Below are 24,704 nucleotides of genomic sequence, written 5' to 3' on the forward strand. Positions count from 1 at the left end.
GGAGGAGGTACCACCAGGACTTCCAGCTAATAAGTCGTTCGTACCCCTTCATCTTCGTCTTAAGGTGTTGGGGGAACACCACGACTCGGTCCTGGCCGGTCATCCAGGGGTTAGGGGCACCTTGGAACTGGTATCGCGCCGCTTCTGGTGGCCAAAAATCCGTCAGGACGTGGTTTCGTACGTGACAGCTTGCATCACGTGCGCCAGGGCCAAGTCGCCCAGAACCCGTCCTGCTGGCACTCTACAGCCGCTGGGGATACCTAGTAGGCCATGGACAGAAATCTCCATGGACTTTATCACAGATTTGCCTGCCTCGGCGGGGAACACGGTCATCCTGGTGGTGGTTGATCGATTTTCGAAGATGGTGCATTTTGTGTCGTTGCCTTCCTTGCCCAACGCGAAGACGTTGGCTCAGGTCTTTGTGCAGGAGGTGGTCAGACTGCACGGAGTTCCATCGGACATAGTGTCTGATAGGGGTACCCAGTTTGTGGCAAAGTTTTGGAAAGCTTTTTGCTCACGATTGGGGATCAAGTTGTCTCATTCGTCGGCGTTTCATCCGCAGTCAAATGGTCAAACTGAGCGCATGAACCAAAATCTGGAGCAGTATTTGCGATGTTTTGTGTCTGACAACCAAGAGGAGTGGTCGACGTTCCTTCCCTTGGCCGAGTTCGCATTAAATAATCACCGCCAAGAATCATCGGGAGAGTCTCCATTCTTTTGTGTTTATGGGCACCATCCTCAATTTTGTACCTTGCGTCAGGGGGTCTCTGGGGGCGTCCCAGAGGAGGACCGATTAGGAGTTCAACTATCATCGGTCTGGAGGAGTGTGAAACAGCGATTGCTGAGCATGAGTGCAAGATACAAACGTGTGGCTGACTCTAGACGCGTGCCAGGTCTGGACCTGTGTGTGGGTGATTGGGTGTGGTTAGCTACTAAAAACATAAAACTCAAAGTTCCATCATTGAAATTGGGTCCAAGATTTATTGGCCCTTTTAAGATTGCTGCCATCATTAACCCGGTCGCTTATCGGTTGGAGCTTCCTGCGGTATACAAGATACACAACGTGTTTCACAGGTCTTTATTGAAAAAGGTGGTAGGCTCTGTGGACACGACGCCGATGCCACCTCCAGTCATGGTGGATGGCGATTTAGAGTGGTGGACTCTCGAGTACTGCGCCGTACTCTTCAGTATTTGGTGCACTGGCGGGGGTATGGTCCGGAGGAGAGGTCTTGGGTACCAGCCTCGGACATACACGCGGATCGACTGGTCAGTTCCTTTCACCGCCGCCATCCGGACAAGCCGGGTCCTATGAGTCTTGAGGGCCCTGGGGTCCCTCGTAGAAGACGGGGTACTGTCATGTCGGACGCTGTTCACACCACAGCGTCCGGCAGGCAGCGGTAGTTCCATCTCCGTCCACTATAGCCTCAGTGGCGCCGGCTTGATTTTACTCAGGTTATCTGGGGTTAATCTAGCTGGAAAACAGGTGGGATGTTTGGTCACGCCCACGGTCTTTAAATAGTCGTGCTGGCCTGTGGGCATCGCCGATTATAGCTTGTGTTTTGTGCCAAGTGGTTCCGGTCTGGAGAGGAGGTGTTGGAGAGAGAAATTCATATCTGGTGTCGTATGATCCGTTGTTACCTTTTCGCCTTCCTATATTTGTGCTTTGTTTTGCCCTGTTCACATTATAGTATTGTCCTGTGTGTATGCGGCGCGGTGTGGTTTGAGTTCTCCCTGTCTGTCATTACTGTGTGGGCTTTGGTGGTTTTACAACTCACTGGGTGGAGGGTGGAGGGTTCAGCTTAGGGCTGAGCAGGAGATAAGGAGAGGCATTTGCACCTTTAGCAAAAACCCTGGGTTGAGGGTCAGACAGGGTTTTCCCTAGTTTGAGGGACTCCGCAGGGGCCCGGGTTTGTCAGCCTCCTTTGACCTAAGCCCCGCATAACACTCGCTTGCCCAGCTGCAAGTGTGCTATCGGAAAGAGTCTTCAGTGCAGCTGGATCAATCCTGACAGAAAAAAGGACCCGTCTTTCAACCCAAAATGTGGATGATCTAACCTTCATTAAAATGAACCATGCATGGGTTTCCAAGGATTTTGTCCCACCTTACCCTGATGACACATAGGGTGACAGAAAAATGGCTTGCTTTGGTCCACCTCTTCCTGGGACTTGACCTATTTCGACTTTTGCATCAGCTGAATGTCCAACATCAACATATGCCACTTTCTAAAACTCCCTAACTGTGCTGCCTCCCCCCCCCATGGCCGGGGTCACCACCTAGCGCACGACAACGTGCGAGTGCCGTTGCCCTGGACAGGTGGGTAGGCCGACTCTTGGGCGCGGGCACTGGCACAGGGTCCCTCATAGTGCAATCAAGTGTCTCTGACGGTGGCGGTGCACACCCACCGTCAGACACACCGCCGTACTATGAGGGGCCCAGTGCCAGTACCGACGCCCACGAGTGGGCCCCCCTTGCTTGGGCAGGGCCCCAGCATTTGCAATCTTTACCTCTCCCTGCTCCTCCGCTGTGTAGTCTGGGCCGTCAAATCCATACTGTGCCTGACACCGTCAGAGCCTGCCTCCTGATGTATAGACATATCTTTTGAATGTGTACGCTATCCATACATGTTATCCGGGGATACGGTACCCTTTCTCACCTTTGTGCAATCACGTGCAAGCCATACTGGGCCTAACACCGTCTGAGCCTGCCTCCTGATGTATAGACATATCTTTTGAATGTGTACGCTATCCATACATGTTATCCGGGGATACGGTACCCTTTCTCACCTTTGTGCAATCACGTGCAAGCCATACTGGGCCTAACACCGTCTGAGCCTGCCTCCTGATGTATAGACCTATCTTTTGAATGTGTACGCTATCCATACATGTTATCCGGGGATACGGTACCCTTTCTCACCTTTGTGCAATCACGTGCAAGCCATACTGGGCCTAACACCGTCTGAGCCTGCCTCCTGATGTATAGACATATCTTTTGAATGTGTACGCTATCCATACATGTTATCCGGGGATACGGTACCCTTTCTCACCTTTGTGCAATCACTTGCAAGCCATACTGGGCCTAACACCGTCTGAGCCTGCCTCCTGATGTATAGACATATCTTTTGAATGTGTACGCTATCCATACATGTTATCCGGGGATACGGTACCCTTTCTCACCTTTGTGCAATCACTTGCAAGCCATACTGGGCCTAACACCGTCTGAGCCTGCCTCCTGATGTATAGACATATCTTTTCAATGTCTACGCTATCCATACATGTTATCCGGGGATACGGTACCCTTTCTCACCTTTGTGCAATCACGTGTAATCCATACTGGGCGTGAGAACGGCTGGCGAGCTGTTAAGCAAGCTACAGCACCTGTGGTTTGCACACATAAGTTTTTCATTTTTTCAGGAATGACGGTTAGGCCTAATTCCGGAACTGCGGTTGACCTGCACTTACTGGGAAATCATCGCTCGCGAGTAATAATTGTAATCAGTGATCCCCATCACTAACGTTGTTCAGCGGGTTATCTGCACCTGTAAGCGACAAACGCTGGCCTTTTCAGTGTAGCGCACATGCAGCCACGGACATGTAAGGGCATGACACACCAGTTATTGGCCAATCTCATGTGCCAGAGCCTCACGTGTCCCTCTAGTAAGCCGGACTCGGACCGCGGGGCATGACGGAGTCTCGTTCGTTAACGGAATTAAGCTTGCAATGTGTGCATCTGTTCTGTAGCTGGCATGGTTGAGGTTGCCCGTTGTGATAAAACAAACCGGGATCGCCTTTGCTGGGGTCAAAGGTCATGTGCGTTCAGCATGAAACTCAGGCGCAGAGCTGGGATTCGGGTATAACTGACACTGGGTCAGGTTTATTAATGGTGAAAGCAATGCATAAAAAAATAAAACATAAAACAAATCCTTGCCTGTCCGGCACTAACTAAACAAAGTACAACCTAACTACCAACTGGCGGGCTTCTCCCGTCCAGCCAAACCACAGTTGCAGTGGGCACTGCTCTCACTCACGTGTGTCTCTCACACAGACAGGCTCTCTGTGTTCCCAGGCTGAGACACTCCCACAACCACCTGGCATCCTTTTATATCCACCTCCCATTATTCATTAGCAAGCAGGTGCGATACTGACCAGACTAGGCCACATAGGAAAGGAATCTGGGCGAGATATACCTGCCCTCATCCACTATTCCCACATGATTCTCACATATCCCCCCCCTCTGCTCAGACCTCTCCGGTCGAGCAATGACACCCGCCAAACAGTGCACTCGGGACAGGGCATCTCCATTTCCCATCTGTACCCCTGGGCGGTGCTCCACCATAAAAGTGTAGGCCTGCAGGGCAAGGAACCACCGGGTCACCCGGCTATTCCGTTCCTTGTTCAAGTGCATCCACTTGAGAGGGGCATGGTCCGTGATCAGCCTGAACTTTTGGCCCACCAGGTAATATTTGAGGGCCTCTAGAGCCCACTTAATGGCGAAGCACTCTTTTTCTACGACTGCATACCTTTGCTCGTGTTTATTCAGCTTCCTGCTGAGATAGAGGACTGGGTGTTCCACTCCGTCCCTCACTTGTGAGAGTACTGCCCCGATACCGGTATCAGAGGCATCCGTTTGTACCACAAACGCGCTGCGGAAGTCCGGAGTCACCAGTACGGGCTGAGAGCAAAGTGCCCATTTTAGGCTATGGAAGGCTTCTTCAGCCGCTAAACTCCATTTAATCATGACGGAGTCTTTCCCTTTTGTAAGATCTGTCAGGGGGGTAGCGATGGCTGCAAAATTGGGTATGAACCGGCGATAATAGCCGGCGATCCCCAGGAAGTCTTGCACCTGCTTCTTGTTGACAGGTTGTGGCCAGTCCTGAACCGCCTGAATCTTATCAACCTGGGGTTTAACAACACCCCTCCCAATTACATACCCCAAATACCGGGCTTCTTCTAGCCCGATGTGACATTTCTTGGGGTTCGCGGTTAGACCTGCCTCCCACAGGTCGTCAATCACAGCTTGTACTTTCTGGAGATGAGTCTCCCAGTCCAAGCTGTAAATGACAATGTCGTCCAAATAGGCCGAAGCGTACTGCCTATGTGGCCTCAGGACTCGATCCATCAGTCTCTGGAAGGTCGCTGGTGCTCCGTGCAGTCCAAACGGCATATACACATACTGAAATAGACCTTCTGGGGTAGCAAATGCCGTCTTTTCTCTGGCAGCCTCCACCAGAGGGATCTGCCAATACCCCTTTGTTAGGTCTAGGGTCGTAATATACCGGGCTTTTCCTAACCGATCTATTAACTCGTCGACCCGGGGCATAGGGTAGGCATCAAATTTTGAGACCGCATTCAGTTTCCTGAAGTCATTGCAGAACCGGATGGTGCCGTCCGGTTTAGGAATTAGCACAATCGGGCTGGACCAAGCACTGTGCGATTCCTCAATGACACCTAACTCTAACATTGCCTTCACTTCTCGGGAAACGGCTTCACGGCGCGCTTCCGGGATTCGGTAGGGCTTTACGTGAACTGTGACACCAGGTTCTGTTACGATGTCATGTTTCATTAGCGTAGTCTGCCCGGGTTTTTCTGAGAAAAACTTTTGGTTGTGAAGTAGAAACTGCCTGACCTCAGTCTTTTGCCGCTCCGAGAGAGTCTCTGCAACCCGTACCTCCGGTACGGTATGCGAGCAGACGGGACGGGCCAGCTCCGCTGACAAGGCAGACCGATCTTTCCAGGGTTTTATCAGATTTACATGATAAATCTGTTCAGGTTTCCGCTTACCTGCCTGGTATACTTTGTAGTTTACTTCACCAACTCTTTCCTTAATCTCAAAGGGGCCCTGCCACTTTGCCAGGAACTTACTGTCCACCGTGGGGACCAGGATCAACACCCTATCTCCGGGTGCAAACGTACGGATCTTGGCGCCCCTATCATAGATTCTTTTTTGGGCTCCTTGAGCCTGCATCATGTGTTCTTTGACTATAGGCATAACAGCCGCAATACGGTCCTGCATTTGTGTGACGTGATCTATCACCGTTTTAAACGGAGTGACCTGACCCTCCCAGGTTTCTTTTGCAACGTCTAACAGTCCGCGAGGACGTCGTGCGTACAATAACTCGAAAGGCGAGAATCCCGTGGAAGACTGGGGTACTTCCCTGATGGCAAAAAGCAAATACGGAAGTAAATAGTCCCAGTTCTTCCCATCCTTGTCTATCACCTTTAACGGCATCTGCTTCAGAGTTTTATTGAACCGTTCGACCAACCCGTCTGTTTGAGGATGATACACGGATGTGCGTAACGGTTCGATTTGTAACAATCGGCAGAGCTCCTTCATTACCCTGGACATAAAGGGGGTCCCCTGGTCGGTGAGTATCTGTTTTGGTATACCGACCCGACTAAACACATGCACCAGTTCCTTGGCAATCGTCTTGGTGGCCATGTTACGCAAAGGGATGGCCTCCGGGTAACGAGTGGCATAATTCAAGATGACCAGGATATGTTGGTGTCCACGTGCAGACCGTGGAAGGGGTCCAACTAAATCCATCCCAATCCTCTCAAACGGGACCTCAATAATAGGTAGGGGTACCAAAGGGCTACAGAACCGGGGCTTAGGTGCAGAGGCTTGGCAGTCAGGACAAGACTCACAATATACACGAATATCGTGATGCATGCCTGGCCAAACAAAACAGTGTAATATCCTTTCGGTGGTTTTCTGGACTCCCAGGTGACCTCCCATCACATGTCCGTGGGCCAGGTCCAGCACCTGCCGCCGGTAGGGTTTTGGCACGACTAATAGTTGCACCGTACCTTCCCCCTTTTTCTCTATCTGATAGAGTAAATCATTCTCCAGAACCATGTAAGGATATGCCAGCCTAGAGCCAGGTTCTACGGGTACCCCGTTTATCACTTTTACATTTGTCCTAGCCTGAGAAAGGGTAGGATCCTTTATTTGCTCGCTTTGGAAGTCATCTTTCTGAACTTCTAAATCCGGCAAACGGGGAGGTGGACGGCTGTCGGCCTCCTCCTCTTCCCCGGTCTCCTCCGTATCACCCGCCATGACTGAAAACGGGAACTGCAGGTCATTTCCCGCAGACTCTTCCCCCGAGTCTTCCAGGGAGACCTCCTCCAGGGGTTCGGGACCCCCACGCGCCCTGGGAGAAGAATCATGTACACGATTACCCAAGGGCATCAACTGATTCTCCCACAATTGCCAGAAGTGGGGAAAATCCTGGCCCAGGATAACATCATGCAATAACGCCGGGACGAGTCCCACTTTATGTTGCACAGACCCATAGGAAGTAGTAATGCATATGACCGTGGTGAGGTACGAACAGGTGTCTCCATGCACACACGTTACAGAAAATTTGTCTGATGGTCCAGTCGGGGCTGACACCAGACTGGCCTTCACCAGAGTCACCACACTTCCCGAGTCTAACAATGCCACCACATTTTTGCCATCAACAGTTAAATCACACAAGTGTTTTTCCGCATCCTTTTGACCGGCATTCACACTCACTACCCGTGCAACCATAGACACGCGGTTTTTAGAGTCTGTGACGTCGCATTGCATGGGTTCAGTAGTGACCGGACAGTTCGCAGCAATATGTCCCATCTCTTGGCAGCGGAAACACCTAACGGGCCCCTTGCTTAGACCATAGTTCGCTACTCTCGGCCTCGCAGTGCGGGCAGTCCCATTTTCCTCCCCCACTGTCTTAGGGATTTTTCCATCTCCCCTACTCCCTGGAACAGTCTTACCGGTTCCACGTGGAGATGATGAAGAACGAGGTGGGGTAACGTCGTCTCGGAGTCCTTCCGCCACGGAGTAACGTTCAACCAGATCCACCAGTTGATCTGCCGTCGTAGGATTTCCATGGCTTACCCACTTCCTCAGGGCTGGCGGTAGAGCTCTCAGGTACTTGTCCATGATGACTCTCTGGATTATCTCTGGCGCTGTCAGCACCTCGGGTTGTAGCCACTTCTTCGTCACGTGGATCAGGTCGAACATCTGTGACCGCGGTGGTTTATCCGGCTGATAAGTCCATTGATGCACTCTCTGTGCACGGACAGCGGTCGTCACTCCCAGCCGGGCCAAGATCTCGGCTTTCAGTTTGTCAAAGTCCTGCGCAGCTTCAGGCTCTAAGTCATAATAAGCCTTTTGGGCCTCACCGGAAAGAAACGGGGCAATCAGGCCGGCCCATTGTGCCTTCGGCCATTTTTCTCGTACCGCCGTCCGTTCAAACGTGGTCAGGTATGCCTCGACGTCATCTTCGGTCGTCATATTCTGCCAGTACCGACTCACGTGAATCACTCTCGACTCGGCTTCCAGGTTAACCTCATGTAGGCTTGCCAGGCGCTGTGCCACCTGCTGGAGAAGCGAACGATCGGTAGCTGTCATGTCCACCAACTCCTTCAGCTGGGCCATCATCACCCGATTAGCTTCTTGCTGGACGGCGGTGGACTGTACCAGCGCTTTCACCACGTCCTCCATGCTCATGCTTGCAACGTGATGCCCGCATTCTCCACCACAATGTGATAAAACACTCCGGGATCGCCTTTGCTGGGGTCAAAGGTCACGTGCGTTCAGCATGAAACTCAGGCGCAGAGCTGGGATTCGGGTATAACTGACACTGGGTCAGGTTTATTAATGGTGAAAGCAATGCATAAAAAAATAAAACATAAAACAAATCCTTGCCTGTCCGGCACTAACTAAACAAAGTACAACCTAACTACCAACTGGCGGGCTTCTCCCATCCAGCCAAACCACAGTTGCAGTGGGCACTGCTCTCACTCACGTGTGTCTCTCACACAGACAGGCTCTCTGTGTTCCCAGGCTGAGACACTCCCACAACCACCTGGCATCCTTTTATATCCACCTCCCATTATTCATTAGCAAGCAGGTGCGATACTGACCAGACTAGGCCACATAGGAAAGGAATCTGGGTGAGATATACCTGCCCTCATCCACTATTCCCACATGATTCTCACACCGTGTTGAGTCAAATTATGCCGTAGGCTCCACTCCTGGTGGTGCCCTTCTGGACATTCCTTTAAGGTTCAGCTTTGCAACCATACTGCCCACGTAAAACAAACACTTTGCCTTCATGAGAAAAACAGAGAAAAACACTAGCTCCTGTGTTAGTGGGGTTCAGTAACGTCTGCTGTTCCCCTGCTATGTGGACGGCAATGTCTCCTGCTGCCTCCACATGCAAAAAACATCAGGCCTCTGCCTGCTCCATGCTTGATCCTGGGCTCCAACAACGCCAGTTGGTGTTCAGAAGTGCCGTCTTCACAGAGTAAAACACACTAGCTCCTGTGTTAGTGGGGTTCAGTAACGTCAGCTGTTCCCCTGCTGTGTGGACGGCAATGTCTCCTGCTGCCTCCACATGCAAAAAACATCAGGCCTCAGCCTGCTCCATGCTTGATCCTGGGCTCCAACAACGCCAGTTGGTGCTCAGAAGTGCCGTCTTCACAGAGTAAAACACACTAGCTCCTATGTTAGTGGGGTTCAGTAACGTCAGTTGTTCCCCTGCTGTGTGGACTGCAATGTCTCCTGCTGCCTCCACATGCAAAAAACATAAGGCCTCAGCCTGCTCCATGCTTGATCCCGGGCTCCAACAACGCCAGTTGGTGTTCAGAAGTGCCGTCTTCACAGAGATAAACACAATAGCTCCTGTGTCAGTGGGGTTCAGTAATGCCAGCTGCTCCCCTGCTGTGTGGATGGCAAAGTCTCCTGCTGCCTACACAGTCACACTACTACTGATTTTTAACCGTGCTCCACTTAGGCTTCTGGCTGCACTGTCTCTAGTATTTCCCCTGGCCTCCAACCCCGCCAGTTGCTGCTCTGAAGTGGCGTCTGCACAATCCACACTTGTTCCTGTGTTACTGGGGCTCAGTCACGTCAATTGATCCCCTGATGTGTGTCCGGCAATGTCTCCTGCTCTGTCCACATTCCCATTACTAGTAGTGGGAATGTGGACAGAGCAGGAGACCTTGACGGACACACATCAGGGGATCAACTGACGTGACTGAGCCCCTGTAACCCAGGAACAAGTGTGGATTGTGCAGATGCCACTTCAGAGCAGTAACTGGCGGGGTTGGAGGCCAGGGGAAATACTAGAGACAGAAGAGCCAGAGGCTTAAGTGGAGCACGGTTACAATCAGTAGTAGTTTACAACCGGTATAAAACTTGCTTCAAGTAGGCCTCAGCCTGCTCCATGTTTGATCCTGGGCTTCAACACAGCTAGTTGTTGCTCGGAAGTGTCGTCTGCACAGACAAAAACACATGCTCCAGTGTTTGTGGGGTTCAGTAACGCCAGCTGCTCCCCTGCTGTGTGGACGACAAAGTCTCCTGCTGCCTCCAAAATCACACTACATCTTATTTACTACTCGCTCCAAGTAGGCCTCAGCCTCCTGCATGATTGACCCTGGGCTCCAACATCGCCAGTTGCTGCTCAGATGGTGTCTTTGGCACGGGTACTCCCTCCTGCCCAGCCTGGTTCCAGCACGCCTGCTGTTTCCGGGTAGTGTCAACGTCACTTTGCCACCAATACGTTGTCCTGTCGTGTTGCGGTCGGGTTAGCCGAGTCTATGGTGCCTGCAGTTTCGGTGCTTCCTATGTGGGCTGCGGATTCTGGTAATAAAGGCTGGTTCCATAGTGCCAATAGGACAAGCACCCCCTGTTGGACTGTGGGTTTCGGTAACTGCGTCCTGCTCGCGGCCTTGCAACTTTGTTTATTATGGGTACCTTGTGCTACCCATCCGGGTTCCAGCACCGTCAGCTGGTTCTCGGCAGTGCCTTTGGCCTAGGTGCCTCCTTCTCGGTAGCCGAGTTCCAGCACCGTCAGCTGGTCCTTGGTAATGCTTTGTAGCACAGGTACCTCCTGCTTATTAACCATGTTCCAGCACCTTCAGCTGGTCCACGGTTGTGCCATTGGCTCTTGTCCCTTCAGCTGCCACTCTGGGTTCCAGCACCGTCAGCTGGTTCTCGTCAGTGCCTTTGGACTAGGTGCCTCCTTCTCGGTATCCGAGTTCCAGCACCGTCAGCTGGTCCTTGGTAGTGCTTTGTAGCACAGGTACCTCCTGCTTATTAATCGTATTCCAGCACCGTCAGCTGGTCCACGGTTGTGCCATTGGCTCTTGTTCCTTCAGCTGCCACTCTGGGTTCCAGCACCGTCAGCTGGTTCTCGCTAGTTCCATTGACTCTTGCAGCTTCTGCTACCCATCCGGGTTCCAGCACCGTCAGCTGGTTCTCAGCAGTGTCTTTGGCACGGGTGTTGTGAGTTCATTTTCCCCTTCGTCACTGAGGTCTGGTGAACTCCCTATTCTGGTAAAGGAAGGTAATGAGCCTGATTATCAGGCACCTGAGCCTAATGATGATGACTGGCTGAGTGGAGTCACGGACTGGATATAAGGCTGCCGACACCCTTCTGCCCTGCAGGTGATTTCTCTGTGGACTTCTAAGAGACCAGTCTGATTCCTGCTCCTCTAAAGCTAAGTTTTCTGCTTTGCCTTTTAGCATTTGTGTTTTGTTTGCCTTGCTTTTCTGGATTCTGCCTTTCCCTGCTGGGGTGAGCTGAATCTCCTTTTGCCTGTTGCTCTGTCTTCAGAATATTCCTGAGTACTGACATAGTCTTTTTGAAGCCTAGCGTCTTCAGGGCCTTTTTCACTGTCAGTTTGTTGGCTCTTATTTTCATAGGGTTTTTCACGGATTGCAGACAGCAGCCTTCCTGTCCTTTCCTATCTAGTTAGCTTGGGCCCCGTCTTTGCTCAGTCTATCTTTCTGTCTGTGTTAGTGTTCTTTCTTCTTGCTTCACCGTCATTATATGTTGGGGGCTGCCTTTTGCTTTGGGGTCTGCTCTGGGGCAGTTTAGATTTCCCTTTCTGTCTTTAGGCTATATAGTCCTCTGGCTGTGATCAAGGGGTCTAGGGCATCGTAGGAACCCCCCACGGCTACTGCTAGTTGTGTTGATAGGTTTAGGGGTCTGCAATCCGATAGCTACCAACTTCTCTGGTTTTCTGGACTTAGCTTGCATTTCTGTTTTTGCCTCCTACGGTGACTCATTCATAAAATAATCACCCGCCATACCGCAGATCCTAGGGTACTCAATAGCAGGAAAGAATTGTGTTTTAAAAAAAAAAAAAAGAGTGTGTATATTCTTTCCTCTATATCTCTGAGGCCGTAGGGGGAATTTTTTTTTTTTCTCTCAATGGAGATAAAGCAATTGTCTGATCGTGTGGAGCAGCTCGCTGCGGAACTGCGGGGAATTTCCGCCTACCTTGCTCGTTCGCATGCTGTTGAACCAAAGATCCCTACACCTGATGTATTTTTTGGGGATCGATCTAAATTTTTGAGTTTCAAAAATAATTGTAAATTATTTTTTGCCTTGAAGCCTAACTCGTCAGGGAGCTCCGCGCAGCAGGTTAAAATTGTCATCTCTTTGCTGCGTGGCGATCCCCAGGATTGGGCGTTTTCTTTGAAACCAGATGATCCTATTCTGACTAATGTGAACGCATTCTTTCAAGCCTTGGGGTTGTTGTAAGACGAACCTAATGCTATTGATCAGGTTGAAAAGACCCTGTTGGCATTGAACCAGGGTCGAGATTCTGCAGAGTTGTACTGTCAAAAGTTCCGAAAGTGGGCGGTCCTTACTACCTGGAATGATAATGCCTTCGCTGCTCTCTTTCGGAAGGGTTTGTCAGAAGCCGTAAAAGATACTATGGTGGGATTTCCTGTTCCCTCTGGTCTGGACGATTCTATGTCATTAGCCATTCAGGTTGATCGGCGTTTACGTGAACGCAGGATTGCACGAGAGGTGTTGCCACCGGTTGAACAGACGTCTGAACCTATGCAATGTGATAGAGTTTTGTCCAGGGAGCAACGTCAGGAGCTCAGAAGGCGTAATAAGCTGTGTTTTTTCTGTGGAGATGCCTCGCATATTATTTCTGTTTGTCCTAAACGAGAGAAACGCTTTGCACACACGTTTTCTGTTGGTGGTGTTCAACCTAAGTTTCTTCTGGCAATTACTCTGATCTGCTCCCTGTCCACATTTTCCGCCAAGGCTTTTGTGGATTCAGGAGCAGCGCTAAACCTAATGGACTTGGATTTTGCTAAACGTTGTGGATTTCCGATGACACCTCTGCAGACGCCTATCCCTTTGAGGGGGATTGATGCTACTCCTTTGGCGAAAAATAATCCTCAGTTTTGGACCCAGGTGGTCATGCGGGTCGTCCCAGACCATCAAGAAAATTGCAGATTTTTGGTGTTGCATGGTCTGCATGATGCTGTTGTTCTGGGGTTTCCCTGGTTGCAAATTCATAATCCAGTTTTGGATTGGAAATCTGTGTCTGTGGTGAGTTGGGGTTGTCGGTGTGCCTTTAGTGAGGCTCCGGTTTTTTCCACCTCTCCTCAGTCGCATGATGTTCCTGACTATTTGGCGGACTTTTATGATGTATTTAGCGAGAATGAGTCTGCATCTTTGCCTCCTCATAGGAGTTATGACTGTGCTATTGAACTGAGCCCGGGGTGTAAATTTCCCAAGGGTCGGCTCTTCAATTTATCTGTACCCGAGCACGAGGCTATGTGATCCTATATTAAGGAGGCGTTGGAGAAGGGTCATATTAGACCATCCTCTTCACCCTTGGGTGCCGGTTTTTTTTTGTGGCCAAAAAGGATGGTTCTTTAAGGCCTTGTATTGATTATCGTGCCCTCAACAAAATTACTGTTAAATATCAGTATCCGTTACCCCTGATTTCGGATCTATTCTCTAGAGTTAGAGGTGTTTGCTGGTTTACCTAGCTTGACCTCAGGGGGGCATATAATCTTATCCGCATTAAGCATGGGGATGAATGGAAGACGGCGTTTAATACTCCGGAGGGACATTTTGAGTACCTGGTGATGCCTTTTGGGCTCACTAATGCCCCTTCTGTCTTCCAGTGCTTCATGAACGATATTTTCCGAGACTTTGTCGATAAATTTTTGATTATCTATCTGGATGATATTTTGATCTTCTCCAAGGATTGGGATTCTCATGTGGAACATATTTGGACTGTGTTCAAGATCTTGAGGGAGAATTCCCTGTATGTCAAAGGATCGAAATGCCTTTTTGGAGTACAGAGGATTTCATTTTTGGGATTTATTTTGTCTCTGTCAACTATTGAAATGGACCCGGCCAAGGTACAGGCCATTTTTGATTGGGTTCAGCCCACTTCTTTGAAGGCCCTCCAGAAGTTTTTGGGTTTTGCTAATTTTTATTGGAAATTTATAGCAAAATTTTCTAGTATTGCCAAGCCATTGACTGATCTGACTAAGAAGGGTGCTGATGTGTTGAATTGGTCTCCGGAGGCTGTTGCTTCCTTTCAGGAGCTGAAGCGAAGATTTACCTCCGCCCCGGTTTTGCGGCAACCTGATGTCTCACTCCCGTTCCAGGTAGAGGTGGATGCTTCTGAGATTGGTGCAGGAGCTGCTTTGTCCCAAAAGGATCCTGTAACATCTAAAATGAATCCCTGTGCTTTCTTTTCCCGAAAGTTCTCTCCATCTGAACGTAACTATGATGTGGGGAATCGGGAACTGTTGGCCATGAAATGGGCATTTGAGGAGTGGAGACATTGGTTGGAGGGAGCTAAACATTAAGTTGTGGTCCTCACTGACCACAAGAATTTGATTTACCTAGAGTCGGCTAAACGCTTGAACCCTAGACAGGCTAGGTGGGCCTTGTTTTTTACACGTTTTGATTTTGTGGTCTCTTTTCTTCCTGGAACTAAGAATGTCAAGGCAGACGCCCTCTCTAGGAGCTTCTTTGCTGATTCTCCTGTGGTGACCAAGCCTGCTACCATCTTAGGCGAGGGGGTAGTTCTTTCTGCCATCTCGCCTGATTTGAGACTTGCTCTGCAAGAGTTCCAGGAGGACAAACCTGAGCGTTGTCCCAGTGGAAAGTTGTATGTTTCTGACCAGTGGAAGAAGAGAGTGATGTCTGAAGTTCATTGCTCTGCATTGGCTGGTCATCCAGGTATTTTTGGTACTAGAGATCTGGTGAGTCGCTCTTTTTGGTGGCCCACCTTGTCTCATGATGTCAGGAATTTTGTGCAGTCCTGTGGGACTTGCTCCCGGTCTAAATCTTGTTCTCACTCTAGTGGGTTGTTGATGCCTTTGCCGGTCCCCAGGAGGCCATGGACCCATATTTCAATGGATTTCATCTCTGATATGCCGGTCTCTCAAAGAATGACTGTTATTTGGGTGATTTGTGATAGGTTCTCTAAGATGGTTCATCTTGTACCACTCCCTAAGTTGCCGTCTTCCTCTGAGTTGGTGCCCCTGTTTTTGCAACAGGTGGTTCGCTTGCCCGGGATTCCTGAGAACATTGTGTCTGACAGAGGAGTTCAGTTTGTGTCTAGATTTTGGAGGACTTTCTGTTCCCAGCTGGGAATTCAGTTGTCCTTCTCCTCTGCTTTTTACCCTCAAACCAATGGGCAGACAGAGAGAACAAACCAGACCTTGGAGTCATATTTGAGATGTTTTATTTCCGCTGATCAGGATGATTGGGTTTCATTTTTGCCCTTGGCCGAATTTGCTTTAAATAATAGAGCTAGTTCTGCCACTTTGATGTCACCTTTTTTTTGTAACTTTGGGTTTCATCCTCGATTTTCTTCAGGGCAGGTGGAGCCTTCTGCCTGCCCAGGTGTTGACACTGTGGTGGAGAGAATGCACCAGATCTGGGACCAAGTGGTGGATAAGTTATCTCTCTCCCTGGAAAAGGCCCAGCGGTTTTCCAATCGACATAGGACCATTGGTCCCCAGTTTAAGATTGGTGATATGGTATGGTTATCATCATAAAATATTGCTATGAAGGTGGCTTCTCCTAAGTTTAAGCCTAGATTTATTGGACCTTACAAGATTTTGGAGATTATTAATCTGGTCTCTTTTCGTTTGGCTCTTCCTGTCACATTTAAAATCCATAATGAGTTCCATAAGTCCTTGTTGAAGAGGTTTGTTGAACCAGTTGTTCCTGGGGTGGCACCTCCGGACCCTGTATTGGTTGAAGGTAACATGGAATATGAGGTAGAGAAAATACTGGATTCCCGTCTGGCTAGACGGAGACTCCAGTATTTGGTTAAGTGGAAGGGTTATGGTCAGGAGGATAATTCCTGGGTCTCTGCCTCTGATATTCATGCCAAAAGATTGGTGCGTGCCTTTCATCGGGCTCACCCTGATCGCCCTGGTGGCATGGTTGAGGGTTCGGTGACCCCTCCTCAAGGGGGAGGTACTGTTGTGAGTTCATTTTCCCCTTAGTCACTGAGGTCTGGTGAACTCCCTATTCTGGTAAAGGAAGGTAATGAGCCTGATTATCAGGCACCTGAGCCTAATGATGATGACTGGCTGAGTGGAGTCACGGACTGGATATAAGGCTGCCGACGCCCTTCTGCCCTGCGGGTGATTTCTCTGTGGACTTCTAAGAGACCAGTCTGATTCCTGCTCCTCTAAAGCTAAGTTTTCTGCTTTGCCTTTTAGCATTTGTGCTTTGTTTTTGTTTGCCTTGCTTTTCTGGATTCTGCCATTCCCTGCTGGGGTGAGCTGAATCTCCTTTTGCTCTGTCTTCAGAATATTCCTGAGTACTGACATAGTCTTTTTGAAGCCTAGCGTCTTCAGGGCCTTTTTCACTGTCAGTTTGTTGGCTCTTATTTTCATAGGGTTTTTCACGGATTGCAGACAGCAGCCTTCCTGTCCTTTCCTATCTAGTTAGCTTGGGCCCCGTCTTTGCTCAGTCTATCTTTCTGTCTGTGTTAGTGTTCTTTCTTCTTGCTTCACCGTCATTATATGTTGGGGGCTGCCTTTTGCTTTGGGGTCTGCTCTGGGGCAGTTTAGATTTCCCTTTCTGTCTTTAGGCTATATAGTCCTCCGGCTGTGATCGAGGGGTCTAGGGCATCGTAGGAACCCCCCACGGCTACTGCTAGTTGTGTTGATAGGTTTAGGGGTCTGCAATCCGATAGCTGCCAACTTCTCTGGTTTCCTGGACTTAGCTTGCATTTCTGTTTTTGCCTCCTACGGTGACTCATTCATAACACACGGGTACTCCCTCCTGCCCAGCCTGGTTCCAGCACGCCTGCTGTTTCCGGGTAGTGTCAATGTCACTTTGCCACCAATACGTTGTCCTGTCGTTTTGCAGTCGAGTTAGCCAAGTCTATGGTGCCTGCAGTTTCGGTGCTTCCTATGTGGGCTGTGGGTTCTGGTAATAAAGGCTGGTTCCGTAGTGCCAATAGGACAAGCACCCCCTGTTGGACTGTGGGTTTAGGTAACTGCGTCCTGCTCGCGGCCTTGCAACTTTGTTTATTATGGGTACCTTGTGCTACCCATCCGGGTTCCAGCACCGTCAGCTGGTTCTCGGCAGTGCCTTTGGCCTAGGTGCCTCCTTCTCGGTATCCGAGTTCCAGCAACGTCTGCTGGTCCTTGGTAGTGCTTTGTAGCACAAGTACCTCCTGCTTAGTAACCGTGTTCCAGCACCGTCAGCTGGTCCACGGTTGTGCCATTGGCTCTTGTTCCTTCTGCTGCCCCTCCAGGTTCCAGCACCGTCAGCTGGTCCTCGCTAGTTTCATTTGCTCTTGCAGCTTCTGCTACCCATCTGGGTTCCAGCACCGTCAGCTGGTTCTCAGCAGTGCCTTTGGCCTAGGTGCCTCCTTCTCGGTATCTGAGTTCCAGCAACTAGAGTTGAGCGACTTTTGGTTTTTTAGGGTCGAGTTTCGTTTCGTGAAACCCGACTTTTCCAAAAGTCGGGTCGAGCAAGATCGTCCGATTATAGGGAAAAGTCAGGGTCGTCCCGAAACACGAAACCCAATGTAAGTCAATGGGGAATAAAAGTCGGCAGTGAGAGGAGGACAGGAAACACACCTACAGTGCCCATTTGAATGCCAAAAGCATCAATTCTTCTTACTTAAGCTTGTCAACCTTAATTAACTTCATAATACAAGTTACGCACTGAAAAATGGGGGTTATTTGGCTAAAGTTGTGGGGGGGTAGGGCTGGCTGCAGGTTTTCATGTGCCATGGGAGAAAGAGCGCCCCTTTAACACATACCACAACTCATCATGCTCCGATACGGCAGAGAAATAGCGGTATAGTACAATGAAAAATACTTCACTTTTTACATCTCATGACGAGGCCCATCTATTTCTCCATACAGAATCATTGGTCCCATATAATGTTTGAAACAGTATATGATGAGCTCCACATAATGCTACAGTATATGTTGGTCCCCATGAATGAAGCTCCACTGTCTTATGGGCCCAAATAATGCTCCAAACATAATGGGCCCCATTTCTAATGCTCTAGTGTATAATGGGCCCTGTAAATGCTGCTCCAGTGTCTGATGTCCACCTTTGGAATGTTCCAGTGTATGGTGGGCCCCATCTATCATTCTCCAGAGTATAGTGCTCCCCAAAAATTGCTGTCCCAACATTGAAAACAATCAAATAAGTCTCCTCGCTAGGGAATCCCTGTACTTGTCTGGACTCCTCGTCGTCCCCATCTTCCATCTCACTGCACAGTATTTCAACTTTGCAAGTGCTGTGATCCTGAGCAAGCAGGGGGGGCCCACTCGTTGGCGACGGCACTGGCACAGGGCCCCTGATAGTACGGTGGTGTGTCTGATGGCGGGTGGGCCGAACCTGCACTTTCATCTGCAGCTTCCTCTTTGTCACCGTGTAAGATGGAACTGTATATGGGAAGGGTAACCTGAGTTTCATCAGGGTCAGATTCAGGTCGTGTAGCGTGCGAGGGGAATGTAGTGGTCTGGGTCAATGTACCAGCAGATTCATCGAGCAGTGGCTGGGCATCAGTGCACTTGTGTCGCCCCCAGGAGTACGGTCGCCACAGTGGCATTACCTTCTTCCTAGGGAGTGTGATGTCATGCTTGGGAGCAACGAACGATCTCTCTAGCAGGTTAACTGATTGGGCGGCGTTATTCCCACGAGTCATGACCCTCCAAACAGCGTTCATGAAGGCAAAGTGTTTGTTTTACGTGGGCAGTATGGTTGCAAAGCTGAACCTTAAAGGAATGTCCAGAAGGGCACCACCAGGAGTGGAGCCTACGGTTAAATTCGACTCCACCTGGGAAACCTCAACCATGCCAGCAACAGAACATATGCACACATTGCAAGCTTAATTCCGTTAACGAACGAGACTCCGTCATGCCCCGCGGTCCGAGTCCGGCTTACTAGAGGGACACGTGAGGCTCTGGCACATGAGATTGGCCAATAACTGGTGTGTCATGCCCTTACATGTCCGTGGCTGCATGTGCGCTACACTGAAAAGGCCAGCGTTTGTCGCTTACAGGTGCAGATAACCCGCTGAACAACGTTAGTGATGGGGATCACTGATTACAATTATTACCCGCGAACAATGATTTCCCAGTAAGTGCAGGTCAACCGCAGTCCCGGAATTAGGCCTAACCGTCATTCCTGAAAAAATGAAAAACTTACGTGTGCAAACCACAGGTGCTGTAGCTTGCTTAACAGCTCGCCAGCCGTTCTCACGCCCAGTATGGATTGCACGTGATTGCACAAAGGTTAGAAAGGGTACTGTTTCCCCGGATAACATGTATGGATAGCGTACACATTCAAAATATATGTCTATACATCAGGAGGCAGGCTCAGACGGTGTTAGGCCCAGTATGGATTGCACGTGATTGCACAAAGGTTAGAAAGGGTACCGTATCCCCAGATAACATGTATGGATAGCGTACACATTCAAAATATATGTCTATACATCAGGAGGCAGGCTCAGACGGTGTTAGGCCCAGTATGGATTGCACGTGATTGCACAAAGGTTAGAAAGGGTACCGTTTCCCCGGATAACATGTATGGATAGCGTACACATTCAAAATATATGTCTATACATCAGGAGGCAGGCTCAGACGGTGATAGGCCCAGTATGGATTGCACGTGATTGCACAAAGGTTAGAAAGGGTACCGTATCCCCAGATAACATGTATGGATAGCGTACACATTCAAAATATATGTCTATACATCAGGAGGCAGGCTCAGACGGTGTTAGGCCCAGTATGGATTGCACGTGATTGCACAAAGGTTAGAAAGGGTACCGTATCCCCGGATAACATGTATGGATAGCGTACACATTCAAAAGATATGTCTATACATCAGGAGGCAGGCTCAGACGGTGTTAGGCCCAGTATGGATTGCACGTGATTGCACAAAGGTTAGAAAGGGTACCGTATCCCCAGATAACATGTATGGATAGCGTACACATTCAAAATATATGTCTATACATCAGGAGGCAGGCTCAGACGGTGTTAGGCCCAGTATGGATTGCACGTGATTGCACAAAGGTTAGAAAGGGTACCGTTTCCCCGGATAACATGTATGGATAGCGTACACATTCAAAATATATGACTATACATCAGGAGGCAGGCTCAGACGGTGTTAGGCCCAGTATGGATTTCACGTGATTGCGCAAAGGTTAGAAAGGGTATCGTTTCCCCGGATAACATGTATGGATAGCGTACACATTCAAAATATATGTCTATACATCAGGAGGCAGGCTCAGACGGTGTTAGGCCCAGTATGGATTGCACGTGATTGCACAAAGGTTAGAAAGGGTACCGTATCCCCAGATAACATGTATGGATAGCGTACACATTCAAAATATATGTCTATACATCAGGAGGCAGGCTCAGACGGTGTTAGGCCCAGTATGGATTGCACGTGATTGCACAAAGGTTAGAAAGGGTACCGTATCCCCGGATAACATGCATGGATAGCGTACACATTCAAAATATATGTCTATACATCAGGAGGCAGGCTCAGACGGTGTCAGGCACAGTATGGATTTGACGGCCCAGATTACACAGCGGAGGAGCAGGGAGAGGTAAAGATTGCAAATGCTGGGGCCCTGCCCAAGCAAGGGGGGCCCACTCGTGGGCGTCGGTACTGGCACTGGGCCCCTCATAGTACGGCGGTGTGTCTGACAGCGGGTGTGCACCACCACCGTCAGAGACACTTGATTGCACTATGAAGGACCCTGTGCCAGTGCTCGCGCCCAAGAGTCGGCCTACCCACCTGTCCAGGGCAACGGCACTCGCACGGTGTTGTGCGCTAGGTGGTGACCCCGGCTATGGGGGGGGGAGGCAGCACAGTTAGGGAGTTTTAGAAAGTGGCATATGTTGATGTTGGACATTCTGCTGATGCAAAAGGTGCAATAGGTCAAGTCCCAGGAAGAGGTGGACCAAAGCAAACCATTTTTCTGTCACCCTATGTGTCATCAGGGGAAGGTGGGACAAAATCCTTGGAAACCCATGCGTGGTTCATTTTAATGAAGGTTAGATCATCCACATTTTGGGTTGACAGACGGGTCCTTTTTTCTGTCAGGATTGATCCAGCTGCACTGAAGACTCTTTCCGATAGCACACTTGCAGCTGGGCAAGCGAGCTCCTGTAAGGCATATTGTGCCAATTCAGGCCAGGTGTCCAGTTTAGCGGCCTAATAGTCAAAGGGGAATGACCTTTGTGGGAGAACATCGATATGGGAGGAAAAGTAGTTTGTAACCATAGTTGACAACTGCTGTCTCCTGTCACTTTCCATCGATGCAGTATCACCAGTTGTGTGAGCGGTATTTGAAAAATCAGTCCACAACATTGTCATGAAACCCCTGTCTCCAACGCCACTTCTGCTGTGTGCACCACGAACACCTCTGCCAAGCTGCCCCCGGCCCGTACGGCTCGTGTGAGAACCATCACCGCTGCTGTGTGCTGGGAATGCCTCAAGCAACCGATTTACCAGAGTTGCTTGTTTATTAGCCAATATTAGGTCAAGGTTCTCCTGTGGCATGATGTTTTGTAATTTGCCATTATAGCGTGGATCCAAGATGCTGGCCAACCAGTAGTCGTCATCGTTCATCATTTTGGCAATGCGGGGGTCCCTTTTTAGGATCTGCAAGGCATAATCTGACATGTGGGCTCATGTTCCCGGTGTCAATGATGCACTGCGAGTGCTGGTTGGAGGAGCACTTTCTGGCAAATCCACATCCCTCCAGTCACGCACAAACCCTGTACCAGACCTTGCCACGCCAACATTTTCACTTGCCCCACGAGATGCATCCTCCTCCCCTAAGTAATCATCCCCATCATCCTCCTCCTCCTCCTCTTCTTCCTCCACCTCGTCCAGGAGAGGTCCCTGAGCAGACAATGGCTGAATGTCATCAAGGATTCCCTCCTCCTCTTCCTCCTCATCAACATTGGCTGCAGAAGCCTGCTCCTTAAGGTGCATCAAAGTTTGCATGAGCAGACGCATAAGTAGGATGCTCATGCTTAGGATGGCGTCGTCTGCACTTACCAGCCGTGTGCATTCCTCAAAACACTGAAGGACTTTACAGAGGTCTTTCAGCTTCGACCACTGCACACCGGTCAACTCTATGTCTGCTCTCAAAGTGCCTGGCCGTGTATCCTCCCACAAATGCATTATGGCCTGCCTCTGCTCGCACAGCCGCTTAACCATGTGCAGGGTGGAGTTCCACCTTGTTGCAATGTCGATAATGAGGTGGTGGTTGGGAAGGTGGAGCAATCGCTGCAGCTTCTGCATACGAACGGAGTGTACAGGCGACCGGCGGATGTGCGCGCACAGTCTTCGCACCTTCTGGAGCAGGGCTGTTAACTCCGGATAATTTTTGAGGAAGCACTGCACCACCAGGTTCAAGGTGTGAGCCAAGCAAGGTATGTGGCTGAGTTTTGAAAGGGCTATGGCTGCCACAAAATTACGCCCGTTATCACTAACTACCTTGCCTGCCTCAAGATGTACACTGCCCAGCCATGACTCAGTTTGTCGCTGAAAGTACTCGGCCAGCACCTCAGCGGTGTGTCTGTCGCCCAAACACATCATCTGCAACACTGCCTGCTGACGCTTTCCACTAGCTGCTCGATAGGGGGACACCTCGTGTGCAACAGTGGCAGCTGCAGATGGAGTGCTCGTACGACTGCGCTCTGTGGACGAGCTTTCGCTTCTGGAGGAGGAGGAGGATGAGGAGGGTCGAACGCCTACAGCCAAATGTTTCCTATACCGTGGGCTAGGCAGCACTGTCCCACCACCGCTGTCCCCTGTGGACCCTGCATCCACCACATTAACCCAGTGCGCAGTGATGGACACGTAACGGCCCTGGCCATGCCGACTGGACCATGCATCAGTTGTGAGGTGCACCTTTCCGCTCACTGACTGCTTGAGTGCACGGACAATGCGGTCTTTCACATGATGGTGGAGGGCTGGGATGGCTTTGCGAGAGAAGTGGCGACTGGGTAGGTCATAGCGTGGTACTGCATAGGCCATGAGTTCGCGGAAAGCTGCGCTTTCCACCAACCGAAAGGGCATCATCTCAAACGAGATTAGTTTGGCAATGTGGGCGTTCAAACCCAGTGTACGCGGATGAGAGACTGAGTACTTTCTTGACCTACTCATAGTGTCTGGGAGGGTGAGCTGGACTTGAAAGCTGCATATGGTGGAAGTAGCGGTGGACAGGGCGGACTGAGAGAGGGTTGATGATGGTGATGGAGTTGGTGTTCTTTCTGATGGCCTAGAATCAGTCTTTCGTTGATATAACAGTGGGATTCCCTGACTGATGTGGCCTTGCAACGACACCTCAACATTTGATGCTGTGCTAACCGGTGGGCTTACAGTGGGGGAAACAATGTAGCGTTGCTGACTACCTTCGTTGTGATCAGTTGCACATGTGGCACTTGAGGTTTGGTGTTGTGTCCACGCTTGCAAGTGCATGCTGGTTAAATGTCTAAGCATGCAACTGGTATTCAAATTTTTCAGATTTTTCCCTCGGCTAAAGGTCTTTGCGCACTTCTTACAGATAACCTTGGCCTGATCATGAGGATTTTGTTCAAAAAAGTGCCACACTGCACTCTTCCTACTTTGGCAGACATTTTGCGGCCTAGCACACCGTCATCTTTTGACCCTCTGGACAAGCTGTCCAGCAACTCTTTTGATGTTTGGAACCTGTCTTTGGAGTGCTCCGGGCCTGCCAGATAACAGCTGTTGAGATGTCGATGTCTGCTTTGGATGCTCCTCATCTGAGCTATTGGAAGCAGCACCCTCTTCCCCCAATGGATGCCAATCTGGGTCAACAACTGGGTCATCCATCACCTCCTCTTCTATGTCATGTGCACCTTCCTCTGTGTCACCGTGTATGGTGGTATAGTGTGCGGGAAGGGGCACCTGAGTCTCATCAGGGTCAGAATCTGGCTCTGTACACTGCGAGGACAATGTAGTGCTCTGAGTGAATGTACCAGCAGAATCATCCATCAGCGGCTGTGCATCAGTGCACTCCATGTCAGATTCATCTTGGCCTGGGTAATTCACCATTTCACTTGATAATCCAGGCATGGTATGTGAAAACAGCTCCATGGAGTAATCAGTAGTATGGCCTGCGTCATCCTTCAATCTTGGTTGGGGTGAAGGACACAAGGAAAGGTGTGGTTCATGAACATGAGCCTCCAATGACGACTCAGTGCTTTTACTTTTTACAACTGAAGAAGAGGAGGCGATAGAGCTGGAGGCTGAGTCAGCAATGTAAGACAAAACTTTTTCCTGATGCTCTGGCTTTAAAAGCGGTTTGCCAACTCCTAGAAAACTAAGCCTTCGAGGCCTTATGTAGCCAGACGATGACGCAGGCTCAACACCTCCTGCATTCGGTCCTATTTTGCTCTTGCCA

At 50.0% G+C, this 24,704-nt stretch overlaps 1 protein-coding gene across 1 annotated transcript in view; it reads left to right on the plus strand.

The window, feature by feature from the left end:
• Positions 1-939: 939 nt before the first annotated feature.
• LOC141052595 (microtubule-associated serine/threonine-protein kinase 3-like) overlaps positions 940-24,704 on the plus strand; it is a 110,017-nt gene continuing 86,252 nt past the window's right edge. The window contains exon 1 of the mRNA XM_073549824.1: positions 940-1,616. The gene's annotated coding sequence lies outside the window, so the exon portion shown is untranslated. The remainder of the gene's footprint in view (positions 1,617-24,704) is intronic.

The sequence above is a fragment of the Dendrobates tinctorius genome, unplaced genomic scaffold, assembly GCF_039654945.1.
Source record: "Dendrobates tinctorius isolate UK_male_01 unplaced genomic scaffold, ASM3965494v1 ptg000162l, whole genome shotgun sequence".
Classification (NCBI taxonomy): Eukaryota; Metazoa; Chordata; class Amphibia; order Anura; family Dendrobatidae; genus Dendrobates; species Dendrobates tinctorius.